Consider the following 16,556-nt stretch of genomic DNA (forward strand, 5'->3'; position numbering starts at 1 on the left):
TTTTAGTATTTTTTAGTAGAGACGGGGTTTCACCATGTTAGCCAGGATGGTCTCCATCTCCTGACCTCGTGATCCACCCGTCTCGGCCTCCCACAGTGCTGGGATTACAGCCTTGAGCCACCGTGCCCGGCCTTAAGCATGCCCATTTTTTGTGTAAAAAAGTGAAAAAGTATGTGTGTGTATATACACACACACACACACATATACTTTTTATATGCATAAAACATGTTTGGAAGACCACAAAACTGAATAACATTGATTGCTCTTGGAGGTAGGAACTGACATGGGACGAAATTTTCACTGTATACTTGTATGCTTTTTGAATTCTGAATAATGTAGATAAATTAACTATTCAGAAATAGTTAATAAAAATAGTCTTTAAAATATATAAATATATGTGTACATAGATATACATACACACAAGCTTGGCGTGAGACTTCACTATGTTTATATCCTAAATAAGAGCCTTTCTATAGGTCTGTATTCTGTTTCTGCTCATCAGGAACTGACATTTTCTAGACCTTTTTCTCTCAGTGAATTTTTTATAAAATAAAGGTTATAAGTCTCTTTAGAGATTAATTTTATGTTATTCTTTAAATCCATTACTGTCTTTCATTATTTTTGTGCTAGTTTCATTTCTATCTAAAAATTTAACCTTTTTGAAGTCTTCATTATGATCCAAAGGACAGGATAAGCCAAAGGGGGATAGACATACTACTTAGACAAACTGATATTATTAATCAATTAATCAATAACGGAGGGCAGGAATTTTTTTTTTTTTTTTTTTTGAGACAGTCTCACTCTTGTCGCCTAGACTGGAGTGCAGTGGCATGATCTCGGCTCACTGCAACCTCTGCCTTCTGGGTTCAAGCGATTCTCCTGCCTCAACCTCCCAAGTAGCTGGGATTACAGGCACATGCCACCACGTCCGGCTAATTTTTGTACTTTTAGTAGAGATGGGGTTTCACCATGCTGGCCAGGTTGGTCTTGAACTCCTAACCTTGTGATCTGCCCGCCTCGGCCCTCCTGCCTCAGCCCTCCCGCCTCAGCCTCCCTTATAGGCATGAGCCACTTTGCCTGGCAGAGGGCAGAATTTTAAAACTTCTATTTTTGTTTCTATTTTATTCACTCAGGTATATTCAGATTGATACGGGTAAATAGGCAATATGGATTTCTGTTGTCAGTAATGGTAGACTAGGTAATTATCTCTCATCAGGGATAATTAGAAAATATGGGTGAAATATAAACATCTGCTGGAAAATACTGGAGAGATAGAAGGATAATGAAGAATTACCTAGCTGTGATCCATGCGAAAGCTATAGAGATCCAAGGACAAGAGTCTATTTTGGGGCTTCTTTGTCTCCTGGGGGTACATGCTGGATTCCTGAGTGGGGAAGCTGAGTGACAAGGTCATGAAAAGTGCCTCTTTGAACTAAAGTAACAGGAAATGGATTAGTGTTCAGGACCCATCATGTAAGGGGGAGCCTGGTGAACTCCATTTCCTTTGGGTTAGGGCCATGAAAGGCCATGCCCTAAAAGTAGGTCGTTGCAGGGAGTGCAACTCAGCTTCAGAAACAGCTAAGTTCACGAATTGGGATTTTTGGGTGGCTTTGACAAGCTGGTTCTAAAATACATATAGAAATGGAAGGCCTCAAATAGCAAGGACACTCTTGAATAAGAACAACGACATGGAAAGATTTGTTCCATCCAACATCAAGACTTATTTTAAAGTTTTTAAAGAGTAGTCAGGCTCTAGGAATAGAATCAAAAGCTTAGAAACATGTTTATATGGACACTTGCTTTGCAACAAAGATTGTTAACATAGAGCAGTGGGTAAGAGAAGGTAAATGTTTCTGGGACAATTGAATATTCTAAGAGAAAGGAAAGTAAAGAAACTTAATCTTTACCTCACACATGATACACAAAAAATCAACTCGGTAGATTATAGAACAGTATGTGAAAGGCAGTGCATAAGCACCTATAGGATACAGGAGAATATTTTTGGATCTCAGTATAGTAAAAGACATCTTAGGACACACAAAGACTAAGGAAGGAAAATTTGATAAATTTTGAATACACGAAAGTACTTTGGTTTATCAAAGGCCACCATTAAAAGGGAAAAGTCATGTCACAGAGTGGAAGCAGGTAATTATAATACATAATACCTGACAAAAGGTTTGTATCCAAAACTCCTATAAATAATAAAAAGAGGCTGGGTGTGAATGGCTCATGCCTGTAATCCTAGCACTTTGGGAGGCTGAGGTGGGTGGATCATGAGGTCAGGAGTTCGAGACCAGCCTGGCCAATATAGTGAAACCCTGTCTCTACTAAAAATACAAAAATTAGCCGGGTGTGGTGGCACATACCTGTAGTCCCAGTTATTGGGGAGGCTGAGGCCGAAGAATCTCTTGAACCCAGGAGGTGGAGGTTGCAGTGAGCCACTGTACTCCAACTTGGGCAACAGAGCGTGACTCTGTCTCTAAATAAAATAAATAAATAAGTAATAAAAAAGACAAACCAGTAATGAAATTGGTAAGAGACTTGGACAGGCACTTCACAAAAGAAGATTTTTTTAATGGCCAAGAAATACGAATCATCAGTGAAATACAAACTAAATTAGCATACATCTACCAGAATGGCCCAGATAAAAAATGTTAACATGACCAAGTGTCAGAGAAGGTCCAGAGTAGTGGAAATGATGCTACAATGCTGGTAGCATTATATTTGGTACAACCCCTTTAGAAAATAGTTCAGCATTATCTACTGAAATTTAACATTCAAATTTCTATGACTTAACCATTCTATTCTGACATTTATATCCAACATAAATGCATGCACTGTAGCCAAGAGACAAGAATATTCATAGCAGCATTATTCAAAATAGCCCCAAACTGGAGTTAACCTAAGTATCATCAACAATAGATAGGTAGCTCATGGTGGATTCATGGAATAGTGTACAGCAATGAACGTGAACAAACTGGCTGGGCATGGTGGCTCATGCCTGTAATCCCAGTACTTTGGGAGGCTGAGGCAAGCGGATCACCTGAGGTCAGGAGTTCGAGACCAGCCTGGCCAACATGGTGAAACCCTGTCTCTACTGAAAATATAGAAATTAGCCGGGCGTGGTGGTGGGTGCCTGTAGTCCCAGCTGCTCAGGAGGCTGAGGCAGGAGAATCGCTTGAAGCTGGGAGGTAGAGGTTGCAGTGAGCCGAGATTGCGCCATTGCATTCCAGCCTGGGGAACAAGAGTGAGACTGTCTCAAAAAAAGAAGAAGAAAAAGAAAGTTAACAAACCTACATACAATTACATGGATGCATCTTTTGATGCATCTTTTGAGGGATGCATCAAAATAATGACTGAAATAAGCCAGACCCCAAAGAAAATATTCTGTATCATTTTCCTTTCTATAGAGTTCAAAAAACAGGCCCAGTGAAGCAACACTGTTTAGGAATGCTTACTTAGGTGGCCCAGCTATAAAGAAAGTGAGGAAATAATGTCCATAGTTGGGATAATGGTTTTCTTACCTTAAGGAGGAAAGGATCAGGTGATGATTGGGAAGATCATGAATGGGGCTTCTGGAGTATTGGAAATGTTCTATTTCTTGGCCTGGGTAGTGTTTGTGATAATTTATTGAGGTATACACTTTTGTGTACTCTTCTACATTTGCGTTATATTTCACAATAGAAAAGATTTACTTTTTTTTTTTTCAGAGAGTCTTGCTCTGTCACCCAGGCTGGAGTGCAGTGGTGTGATCTCAGCTCACTGCAACCTCTGCCTCTCAGGTTCAAGCGATTCTCCTGCCCCAGCCTCCCATGTATCTGGGATTACAGACACACCACCACGCCTGGCTGATTTTGTATTTTTAGTAGAGATGGGGTTTCCCCATGTTGGCCAGGCTGCTCTGGAACTCCTGACCTCAAGCCATCTGCCTGCCTCGGGCTCCCAAAGTACAGCAGTTACAGGCGGGAGCCATCGCGCCCAGCCTAGAAAAGATTTTTACAAGAGTCAGTGTATAGGCCGGGCGCGGTGGCTCAAGCCTGTAATCCCAGCACTTTGGGAGGCCGAGACGGGCGGATCACGAGGTCAGGAGATCGAGACCATCTTGGCTAACACGGTGAAACCCCGTCTCTACTAAAAATAATACAAAAAACTAGCCGGGCGAGGTGGCGGGCGCCTGTAGTCCCAGCTACACGGGAGGCTGAGGCAGGAGAATGGCGTAAACCCGGCAGCGGAGCTTGCAGTGAGCTGAGATGCAGCCACTGCACTCCAGCCCGGGTGACAGAGCGAGACTCTGTCTCAAAAAAAAAAGAAAAGAGTCAGTGTATAATGTAGTTAATAAGAATGCTGGCTTTGGTCTTGGAATGCCTGAGTGCATATCACTTCTATTTGTATTTGCTGGTCATCTTGGGCATCTTGATTTCTCCGAGCTTCAATTTCTTAAACTATAGAAAGGGAGTAATAATAGTATCAACTTCAGTGGTTCTATAATTCCATGCAATTCAGTGACTATTCAGTATAATGATGCCTACAAAAAACTTAGAAAATAATTGACATATAGTAAGTCACCACTGATTCTTGGTTATAATAACAAAGATGATCAGAATAAAGATAGAATAGCTAGGTACTTTAATTAAGTTCAGATTTCTGGACCCAGTGAAATTCTATCCAGGAATTTTGGTCAGAGTTCTTTTTAAAAGCCATATAAGTTAATTCTGGCTGCCTTAAGCAGAAAGAGGATTTATTAGAAGGATAAAGAAGGCTCACTAAATTGTTAGAAGGCTGGAGGACTCCAGAGGCTAAGCAGCAAGAACAGCTTGGCTGTTTGGCTGCCATTAGATGAATTCTGTCTTTCCTTTGTCCCACTCCTGTTTCACCTGTTAAAGGTGGAAATATTTTAGATTATGTGGTTGTTCCCTGACTTCCTGGTACTGAGAAGAGAAGGATCTTCCATTTTGACTTCCACTATTGTCAGTGACAGTTCTCCCCATGGAGGAAAAGGTTGAGTATTTTTGAAAGCCAGAAGATTGACAGATGACTGCTATGTCTGGAGTCCTGAAATAACCTGCAAATATAATTGTGCACCATCTTTGAGGGATGTCTGGGACTAGAAATGGACATATATACTAGTTATCCTGAAGGGAAAGAGTATAATCCAGAATCTGGAGACCATTAAAATTGGTCCAGATTTTCAGTGGAATATGTCATTTGAATGTAAAGAAAATACGTGTTGCTAGGAGCCAGCATGGGCGAAATAAAAGCACATTTGACTGCCTAATTATTTTCTAATTGTAGCCTTTCTAGTCTTTCATTACTAGTTAGGTCCTTTCTCTCTCTCATGGACTTCTACAGAGGCCTCCTATCTGATCTTGTAAAATCCATCTTACCTATGGCTGCCATAGAATTGTACTAAAAAAATACAGATTTGACCATGTCATTTCCTAGCTTAAAATTATTAATCACCTTTGGGATAAAGGACCTTCACACGCTTTTTCCTGCTAGATCGAAAGCTTCATGAGAGCCAGAACTATGTCTGCTTTGGATATTCTCTCCAGTACCTAGGATGTGGCCAGGCACTTACTAGGAATTTGGTAGTATCAAGTTAAATCACTGGGACCTGTGGCTCTCAGTTCATCTCTCTGCATTTGTGCAATGGCTTCCAGCCACACTGAACTGCCATGGTGGTATTTTTTTGTGTTCTTGGTTTTGTTCATTCAGCTTCCTCTGCCTGCAGTGCCCTTTTTCACTTGACTTGGCCAAGTCCTGGTCATTCTTGAAGGCAGTGCAATTATCATCGCTTTTAGGAAACCTCCTTTGACACCTTTATTCCCTAAATTAGTTAACTACATGTGTATCCGTGACATCTAGTGCATAATTCTATCCTAAAGGATACCACACTTACATTACAACTGTCTGTTTATGAGTTTATGTTCCTCACTAGGCTGAGGTCCTTGAGGGCACAAATCATGTCTAATTTAACTGTATATTCCCTGCATGGAATGTACTGCCTGACGTATAGCAGGGGCCCAGTAAAGTTCTGTTGAATTTAGGCAAAGTCATTAACTCAAATTTCCCTTTTTCATGTGGTTGCTGTATATATAGTATATTTTGATTTTGGCAAAATATTTGGCAGAGTGATATTTGAAGGAGATTCAGTGGGCTGCTTTAAATGGATAAATATCATTGTTGAGTGGAAAAAGTAGGTTAAGTAGTATGTGTGGTCAGAATTCATTTATTAAACAACAAAGAAGGCAACTGATTTTTATGCATAAAAGAGCTTGTTTCAGCCATATGAGCTATTAAAGGATGACAAATTAAAACAGTAGTGTTTCATCATGTTCTATCTATAGAATGGTAGCAGTTATAAGGAATGATTATACCTAGTGTTAGTGAGAATGTGGGGAAACGGTTACACTCGGATATCCACTCCCACTAGAAGTAAATTTTGGAGAGAAATTGGGCAATGTGTATAAAAGTGTTCATGTGTATACCTTGACAAGGTTTTTCAGTCCTGGGGACTTGTCCTATAGAAATGAAGTAAAAAAAGGCTTAGATAACAAAATGCAAGCTGGGGGTGGCGAGGGTGCCTGTATTCTCAACTACTTGGGAGGCTGAGGCAGGAGGATCACTTGAGCCCAAGAGTTTGAGGCTGCAGTGAGCTATGATTATGCCACCAGACTCCAGCCTGGGTAGCACAGTGAGACCCCATCTTAAAAAAAAAATCATGGCTCATGCTTGTAATCCTAACACTTTGGATGGCCCATGTGGAAGGATTGCTTGAGCCCAGGAGTTTGAGACCAGCCTGGGCATCATAGGGAAACCCTATCTCTACAAAAATATTTTAAAATTAGCCAGATGTGGTGATGCACGGCTGTGGTCCTAGCCTCAGTCTCCTGAGTAGCTAGGAGCTACTCAAGAGGTTAAGGCTGCAGTGTGCTGTGATCGTAAAACTACACTTGAGCCCTAGAGGTCAAGGCTGCAGTGAGCTGTGATCGTAACACTACACTCCAGCCTGGGTGGTAGAACAAGATCCTGTCTCAGAAAAAAAAAAAAAAGTGCTCTAATGCATTAAAAGATAAGAGAAGTGCAAATTAAAATTATTATACCATTCTTCACATATCAAGTTCTGCCAATTTTCCAACAGTTTGACAACATGCTCTGATGTGCCAGGTGTGGGGAAAGAGGTACTCATATATTGATGCAATGAATGTAAAATAGATGATCCTTGTGGAGAATATGGTTCAGAAATTCCACTCCCAGGAATCTATCCCAAAGATGCACTGGCGAAAATATGAAATATGCACACGGCATTGTAGCACAGTTTGCAATAGTAATAGACTGGAAATAACCCTAATATCTGTCAGTAGGGACATGAGTATGGTGTACGTCCACACAGTCAAGTATGCCAGTTTAAAAAGTAATGAGCCAGCTGTGGCATGCACCTGAATCCTAGCAACTCAGGAGGCTGAGGCAGGAGGAATGCTTGAGCCCAGGAGTTTGAGTACAGCCTAGACAACATTAAAAAAAAAAAAAAAAAAAAAAAAAAAAAAAAAAGAGGAATAATGTTAGGCTATTTATTTGAGATATTATTATTATTACTATTTTAGAGACTGAGTCTGACTCTGTCACCCAGGCTGGAGTGCAGTGGCATGATTATGGCTCACTGCACCCTGGAACTCAAGTGAGCCTCCTGTCTCAGCTTCCCAAAGTACTGGGATTAGAGGCCTGAGCCACCATGCCTGGCCTCTTCTTTTTTAATATAGGAATTTATTGCTATAAACATCCTTCTTAGAATTGCTTTTGCTTTTGCTGCATCCCATAGGTTTTAGTATGTTATATTTCCATTCTCTTTTGTCTCAAGATACGTTTTCTCTTTTGATTTCTTCTCTAATCTGTTGGTTGTTCACGAGCAGGTTGTTTAATTTCCACATCTTTGTGATTTTCCCTGAATTCCCTCTGTTATTGATTTCTAGTGTTTTACCATTGTGGTTGGAAATAATATTTGTATGATTTCAGTTATAAATGTGTTAAGACTTGTTTTGTGGCCTAACGTCTGATCTGTTCTGGAGAATGTTACATATGCAGTGGAGAAGAATGTGTATTCTGCTACTGTTGTATGGAAAGTTCTGTATATGTCTGTTGGGCCCATTTGGTCCCAAGTGTAGTTCAAGTCTAATATTTCCTTATTACTTTTCTGTCTAGTTGATCTATCTATTGTTGAAAATGGGATATTGAGGCCCCCTACTTTTTTTATATTGCTATCTATTTCCCCCTTCACGTCTATTAAAATTTGGGTTATACCTTTAGGTGCTCTGATGTTGAGTGCATATATATTCATAATTGTTATGTCCTCTTGATGGCTTGATCCCTTTATCATCAAATAATGGCCTTCTTTGTTTCGTGTGACAGTTTTTAGACTTTATTTTGTCTAAGTACAGCCACCTGTGCTCTTTCTTGGTTACTGTTAACATGGAATATCTTTTTCAATTCTTTGACTTTCAGCCTGAATGTGTTCTTAAAGCTAAAATGAGTCTCTTGTGGGCAGCATATAGGTTGGGTCTTAGTTTTTTAAAATCCATTCACCCACTCAGTGTCTTCTCATTGGAGAACTTAATCCATTTACATTCAAACTTACTGTTTATAGGTAAGGATTTACTTCTGCTATTTTGTTAATTGTTTTCTGGTTGTTTGGTAGAGCCTTTGTTCCTTTCTTCCTCTGTTATTTTCCTTTGTGATTTGGTGATTTTCTGTAATGTTGAGCTTTGATTCCTTTCTCTTTATTATTTGTTTATCTGGGGTGGTTTTTTGCTTTGTGTTTACCATGAGGCTTATATAGAACATCATCTTATAGTTAGAATAGCTTATTTTGAACTGGCAACAACTTTAGATATAGAAGGAAATTTACTCAACATAATAAAGACTACTTGTGAAAAATCCAAAGCCAGTGTCATAGTCAATGTGGAAAAATGAAAACTTTTTCTCTATGATCTGGCACAAGGCAAGGATGACCACTCTCACCACTTCTATTCAACATAGTAATGGAAGTGCTAGCAAGAGCAAGCAGACAAGAAAAAAAAAGGGCATACAGTTAGCTGAATGGTAGAAGTTATGTCCATTTGCAGATGACATGATCTTATATGTAAATAACCCCAAAGACTCTACAAAAAAAACTTAGAATTAATAAATGACATCAATAAAGTTGCAGGATAAAAATCAGTGTATGGGCCGGGCGCAGTGGCTCAAGCCTGTAATCCCAGCACTTTGGGAGGCCGAGACGGGCGGATCACGAGGTCAGGAGATTCAGACCATGCTGTCTAACACGGTGAAACCCCGTCTCTACTAAAAATACAAAAAAAATTATCTGGGCAAGGTGGCGGGCGCCTGTAATCCCAGCTACTCGGGAGGCTGAGGCAGGAGAATGGCGTGAACCCGGGAGGCAGAGCTTGCAGTGAGCTGAGATCCGGCCCCTGCAGTCCAGCCTGGGCGACAGAGTGAGACTCCGTCTCAAAAAAAGAAAAAAAAATCAGTGTACAAAAATCAGTTGCATTTCTGTACACAGTGACAACCTATCCAAAAAAGAAATCAAGAAAATAATCCCAATTTACAGTAGCATAAAAATACTTAATAAATTAGCCTAGCATGGTGGCCCATGCCTGTTGTCCCAGCTACTCGGGAGGCTGAGGTGGGAGGATCGCTTGAGCCCTGGAGGTCGAGGCTGCAGTGAGCTGTGATTGTGCCACTGCACTCCAGCATGGGTTACAGAGACCCTGTCTCAAGAAAAAAATACTTAAGAATAAACTTAAACAGAAAGATCTGGACACTTAAGACTATAAAACACTGATGAAAGAAATTAAGAAGACACAAGCAAATGGGAAGACATCCTGTGTTCATGATTTGGAAAAATTAATGTTGTTCAAATGTTCATACTACCCAAAGCAGTATGCAGATTTAACACAATCCCAGTCCAAATTCTAATGACATTCTTCACAGAAATAGAAAAAACAATTCTAAAATTTGTATGTAACCACAAATACCCTGAATATACAAGCAATCCTAAGAAAGAAAAAGTTGGAGGCATCACACTTTCTGATTTCAAATTCTGTTACAAGCTGTAGTAATCAAAACAGTATGGTGTTGGCATAAAAACAGACACACAGACCAGCGGATCAGAATTGAGAGCCTAGAAATAAACCCAAGCATATATGACCAACTAATTTTTAGCAAAGGTACTAAGAGGACACAGTGGGGAAAAGGCAGTCTCTTCAATAAATTGTTCTGGGAAAACTGGATTTCCACATGCAAAAGAATGGAAATGGGCTGGGCATGGTGGCTCATGCCTGTCATCCCAGCACTTTGGGAGGCCAAGGTGGGTAGGTCACTTGAAGTCAGAAGTTTGAGACCAGCCTGGTCAACATGGTGAAACCCCATCTCTACGAAAATACAAAAAAATTAGCTGGGCATGGTGACATGCACCTGTATTCCCAGTTACCCAGGAGCCTGAGGCAGGAGAATCACTTGAACCTGGGAGACAGAGGTTGCCGTGAGCTGAGACTGTGTCACTGCACTCCAGCCTGGGCAACAGAGTCAGACACCATCTGAAAAAAAAAAAAAAAGGCAAAGGATCTGAATGGATATTTTTCCAAAGAAGATGTAAAAATGGCCAATAGGTACATGAAAAGATGTTCAACATCAGTAGTCACAAGGGAAATGCAAATTAAAACCACAATGAGATATATCACCTCATACCTGTTAGGATGACTTATCTTTGGTAAGAGATAACAACTGTTAGTACAAATGTAGATGATGCAGCCATTGTGAAAAATAGTGTGGAAATTCCTAAATAAAAGTAGAACTACCACATGACCCCGTAATCCCTCTTCTCAGTGTATACCCAAAGGAAGTGAAATCACCACCTCAGATATCTGTTCATTGTAGCATTATTCCCAATAGCCAAGATATGAAAACAATCCATGTGTCCGTTGACAGACAAATGAATAAAGAAGCTGTGGTGTGCATACATATACACAGAGGAATGTTATTTAGCCTTATAAAAGAAAGAGATCCTGCCATTTGTCACACATGGATGAGCCTGGATGACACTGTATTAAGTAAAATAAGCCAAACACAAAAAGAAAAATACTGCACGATCTCACTTATATAGGTAATCTAAAAAAAAAAAAAAAGAAGTCAAGTACACAGAAATAGAATAAAATAGTGGTTACTAGAGGTGGTGGTAGTGATGGTAGAGGAAAGGGAGAGGTGTAGGTCAAAGGATACAAAGTAGAGATACATAGGATGAACAAGTCTAGAGATATAATGTACAATAAGAGAACTATGGTTAATATTGTGCTTGGGATTTTTGCTAAAAGTAAATTTTAGGTGCTCTTGCCACACACAATGGCCAACAGGTATATAAAAAGGTGTTCAACATCACAAAAAGAGAGGATATCTGTGGGACGCTGGATTTATTGATTTTCTTGATATGGTAACCATTTCACCGTCTATATATACATCAAAACATTACGTTGTACACCTTAAACATATGCAATAAAAAATTTAAAGTAATGAGGAAGATCTGTGTAATCTTTTCCAGACACACCATGAATGGAGTTCCAATCTTGGAATGCCACTTTTTCTGGACCTAACTCTTGAATGACCATGTTAATTCATTCATTTTTTTTTCTATTATTTGTCATAGTTGTTGAAAGCCAAAGAGCTGCTGAGAGCTGTACATTTTTTCTCACTGTCAGAGTGCCCATGATGATATCCTGTACCACAGAACCTGAATTACATTTGAAATTGGCAGATTGAGGTACTCCATTTATCAGAACATCTCCAGATAATCATGTGGATCTTTTCTTTGCAGCTCAGACATCTAACAACAAAGGTTTGCCTCCACCTGTGTGTACTAGAGTGGCATCGAGGCCAGGTTTCATTATTCCTTTGATATTCATTAATATTTCTTTTTAAACTGTTTTTTGATCAAGTAGAAAGCCACTCTTCACTTTTACTTGAGAGTGGATATTATGAAAACTACACAGCTCCCCAGTAAATGTCTTCAGGTCATTGTAGGTTGTCCTGGGTAGGTCATGTTGTTTCATCATGGATCTTTCTTTGTGACACTGGGATAAAAACTTGGACATTACTGGGAGACATGTGGAGAATTTCGGCCTGTGTTTACTGGTTTATTGTAAAGGATAAACAGCCAGATGAAGAGGTACACAGGGCGAGGCCTGGAAGGGTCCTGAGTGCAGGAGCTTCCGTCTGCATGGAGTTGGGTTGCACCACTGCTCTGGAATGTAGGTAAATTCACCAACTTGAAAGCTCTTCTAGGCTATGTTGTTAAGTGATAAAAACAAGTTGCCGCTGGGCGCAGTGGCTCATGCCTGCAATCCTAGCACTTTGGGAGTCCGAGGTGGGCATATTGCTTGAGCTCAGGAGTTTGAGACCAGCCTGGGCTACATGGCAAAACCCCATCTCTGCAAAAAAATTAAAAAAAATAGCCAGGTATGGTGGCGTGGGACTGTGGTTCCAGTTACTCGGAAGGCTGAGGCAGAAGAATCACTTAAGCTGGGGAGGTTGAGACTGCAGTGAGCTGTGATGGCACCACTCACTGTACTCCAGCCTGGGGACACAGCAAGACCCTGTCCCCCCCCCAAAAAAAAGCTGCAGAAGAAGAATGTGTATTTTTTTCTAAGATGGGGGCAACATACAACTATATGTATATGTATTTCCTTATGTTTTCAAAAACAAATAATGGAAGATTAAAAGCTAAGGAGAAGAGTGTTATAACATCCATATCTTTAGTTATATTGTTATTCTTAAGACTATTATGTTTACATTGTAGAATAAAGCAAATGTGTATATATGTGAATATTATTAAGATCCAGGATGTTCCACAACAAGACCGAAAAATACAAATATAGAATTAAAGTTAGGTTAAAATCCTGTAATCTGGGCTGGGTGTGGTGGCTCCCAGGACTTTGGGAGTCCAAGGCGGGTGGATCACGAGGTCAGGAGATCGAGACCAGCCTGACCAACATGGTGAAACCCCGTCTCTACTAAAAATACAAAAATTAGCTGGGCGTGGTGGCATGCACCTTGTAATCCTAGCTTCTCAGGAGGCTGAGGCAGGAGAATGGCGTGAACCCAGGAGGCGGAGCTTGCAGTGAGCCAAGATTGTGCCACTGTACTCCAGCCTGGCCAACAGAGCGAGACTCCGTCTCAAAAAATATATATAAATATATATATATAGATAGATATACACACACGCACATGTAAAATGAATTCATGCAAATACTTCTAATTCAGATTACAGGATGTTTTTTCTTTTTTTTTCGAGATGGAGTCTTGCTGTGTCGCCCAGGCTAGAGTGCAGTGGCACAATCTCAGCTCACTGCAACCTCTGGGCAACCACGCCCAGCTAATTTTTGTGTTTTTAGTAGAGACAGGGTTTCACCATGTTGATCAGGATGGTCTCGATCTCCTGACCTCGTGATCCACCTGCCTTGGCCTCCCAAAGTGCTGGGATTACAGGCATGAGCCACCGTGCCTGGCCTTATATGTATATTTTTATATATGATATTAATATATGACATTTAGGGTGTGTGTGTGTGTGTGTGTGTGTATATATATATATATATTCGTGTGTGTATGTGTGACATATGTGTAATGTTTTACCTTGATTGTGGTCTTTAAATACAATTTCTTTTTTTTTTTTTCCTGAGGCAGAGTCTTACTCCAACACCTAGGCTGGAGTGCATTGGCACAGTCTCAGCTCACTGCAACCTCTGCTTCCTAGGTTCCAGCGATTTTTGTGCCTCAGCCTCCCAAGTACCTGGGATTACAGACATGTGCCACCATGCCCAGCTAATTTCTGTATTTTCAGTAGAGATGGGGTTTCACCATGTTGGCCAGGCTGGTCTCCAGCTCACCCGCCTCAGCCTCCCAAAGTGCTGGGATTACAGGTGTGAGCTACCGTGCCCAGCCTTTAAATACAATATCTAATGAAAAAGAACCAGGGCTCCTTAGAGAAATAGTTGATTCCAAGTGTCGGACAGGCATTTATAAGATTTTAAAGCTCAGGACTTATGCTATAAGCAAGACCACTGGTGTCGTCTTAAAAGGACACAAGAGCCAACTTTAAGGAGCTCCTACAGGCCAAAATTAGGAAAACTCGAAGCACGTAAAATATGTTAAAATTCATGTGTTTCTAACAATACTTCAAAAAACAAATCACTGGTTACCTTTGGAGGTTGTTATGATTCTAACTCAGTTGGTGAAGGATCAAGTCTTTATCCTGCTTTTCTCTTATGACTGTGTCAGAGTAGCCAAATAGTTGGTGAGGGGAAGTTTTGTTTTGTTTTTAGTAGAATTCCAACTAAGAACAACTGTAGAAAGTGCTGGAATTGGAAAAGTCATTTTCTAGTTTTTAATGAAATCCTGTATCTATTTTAGACAAGGATCATCAATGCCTGCTAAAGCCACTAAGTGCAGGGTTAATGAGGAGCTGGATGGTGGATTAGGCTGAAAGCATGAAACTAATCTTTATCATTAAACTTGTGATAACCATAGATTATATGCCTCTTAATGTAATACAATAGGAATTACATATGTTATTTCTGGAGTATTCTTTCAAGAACAAAACTGAATCTGAATTGAGTCAAGCCTCTAGATCAGCACAGTCCAGTAGAATTGCTTTGACGGTGAAAACGTGCTCCTTGGCAACAGTAACCACTAGCAACTCATGGCTCTTGAGTATTTGAAAAGTGGCTGGTTGAGATGGGGTGGACCGAATTTTAAATTCTTTTACATTTAAATTTAGCCACGTGTACTAGTAAGTACTATCCTGGACAGTGAAGCTCTACATCTATGACTGGTTTATAGGAATAGAGTGCATAAAATAATCTGTTAAGTGATACCATGAAAAGGCAATCAGCCAAATTCAGAATGTTTGAAAAGTCTGCAGATCAGCTTTTAAAAATTTCAACAAATATATTGTATACAGACCCACGGTGGTGAAGATTAATGTAGATTAAGAGATCTATAAGGTAAATTTAGTGTGTGAACCTTATTTGGAATCTGATTCAAACAAACCAGCTCCTAAAAAGAAATTCTGGGAGCCAACTTGGAGAAATTTGAGCATGGGCTGGGTATGAGATGATATTAAGGAACTGCCAATTTTGTAGGAATGATAATGTTGTTGTACCTGTGTTGAAAGTCTTTTTCTTTAGCAATTTGTTGTAAATGAATGTAATGGTAGATACAATGACGTCTGGGCTTTGTTTGAAGTAATCCACTATTGGTGGATGGGCCAAGAAGGTAGGGCATGGAGGAAAAAAGGCCAAATAAAATCTTGTTGAGAAGGTAGGTAGGGTGCGTGAGTCTTCGTTCTACTGTTATACAATTTTGTGATTTTGTATATGTTTAACATTTTCTACAATAAAAAAGGTTTTTAAACAGTAATTAATTAAAATATATAAAGAATAACAAGGAATAATTTACTCAGAATTTGGAACAGGGAATATAGGATAGGAAAGGGCATTGGGCAGGGGAATTCTAAAGTACTAATAATTCACCTAGTTAGTAGGTATGCAGGTATTTGTATTATTAATATTTTAGCTTTGTATCTTCTTTTCATGCAGTCTTTCATATGTGTGGTTTATTTCACAATAAAAAGAAGAAAAGAGCTCATTGTTAGTATGTAAGGCTTCTTACAGACTCCAATTGGAGGAACACACTTGAACTTCATGGGATTACAAAGTAGCCTCTCTGGTCTGTTTCTCTCCTAAACCCAGAGGTCCCCTTGTTTCTCTTTCCCTTTACTTGAATGCATCATTGTACTCTCTTTGAAAATTATCTTCTCTGCTTAGTCATCTGCTTTTACATGGCCTGTGAAGGCTTCTCCCAAAAGGCAAGCTCAGCTCCTAAACTCACAAAGGTTCTCCACAGCCTGTTTCTGTCTTGGATACCAACTCCAGATTTTACGGAAGAGAATTGGACTGACTTTTGGTCGGGTGCTCACCCAAAACCAATGAACTATGGCCAACATAATGTACCTTCATCATAGGAACTACCACTTTCAAGGCTGTTGACAGGGGAGGTTCTTAAGAAAGGGTTGTAGATACTGCTAATAGACCATCATTATCTCTAACAGTGAAAGATACAGCATCATTGTCTATAACAATGAAAGATTTGGAATAAGCACTAGCTCTACCAGTAGAAGATTAAGAATTGGTTAAAGAGGCCGGGCGCGGTGGCTCAAGCCTGTAATCCCAGCACTTTGGGAGGCCGAGACGGGCGGATCACGAGGTCAGGAGATCAAGACCATCCTGGCTAACACTGTGAAACCCCGTCTCTACTAAAAAATACAAAAAACTAGCCGGGCGACGTGGCGGGCGCCTGTAGTCCCAGCTACTCCGGAGGCTGAGGCGGGAGAATGGCGTAAACCCGGGAGGCGGAGCTTACAGTGAGCTGAGATCCGGCCACTGCACTCCAGCCCAGGAGACAGAGCGAGACTCCATCTCAAAAAAAAAAAAAAAAAAAAAAAAAAAAAAAAA

The 16,556-nt window shown here is 40.2% G+C and overlaps 1 protein-coding gene across 4 annotated transcripts in view; it reads left to right on the top strand.

Annotated features, from left to right (window-relative positions):
• Positions 1-16,556, top strand: part of TMED8 (transmembrane p24 trafficking protein family member 8) — a 44,724-nt gene that overhangs the window by 7,068 nt on the left and 21,100 nt on the right. The window contains exon 2 of one of the 4 annotated variants that reach the window (XM_023184893.3): positions 11,696-11,809. The exons of 2 other annotated variants lie outside the window; for them this stretch is intronic. The gene's annotated coding sequence lies outside the window, so the exon portion shown is untranslated. Of the gene's footprint in view, positions 1-11,182; positions 11,810-16,556 lie in introns of those variants that run through there. One more of the 4 variants, XM_031935751.1, reaches the window with a different exon arrangement.

This window comes from Piliocolobus tephrosceles, chromosome 6 (genome assembly GCF_002776525.5).
Source record: "Piliocolobus tephrosceles isolate RC106 chromosome 6, ASM277652v3, whole genome shotgun sequence".
Lineage (NCBI taxonomy): Eukaryota > Metazoa > Chordata > Mammalia > Primates > Cercopithecidae > Piliocolobus > Piliocolobus tephrosceles.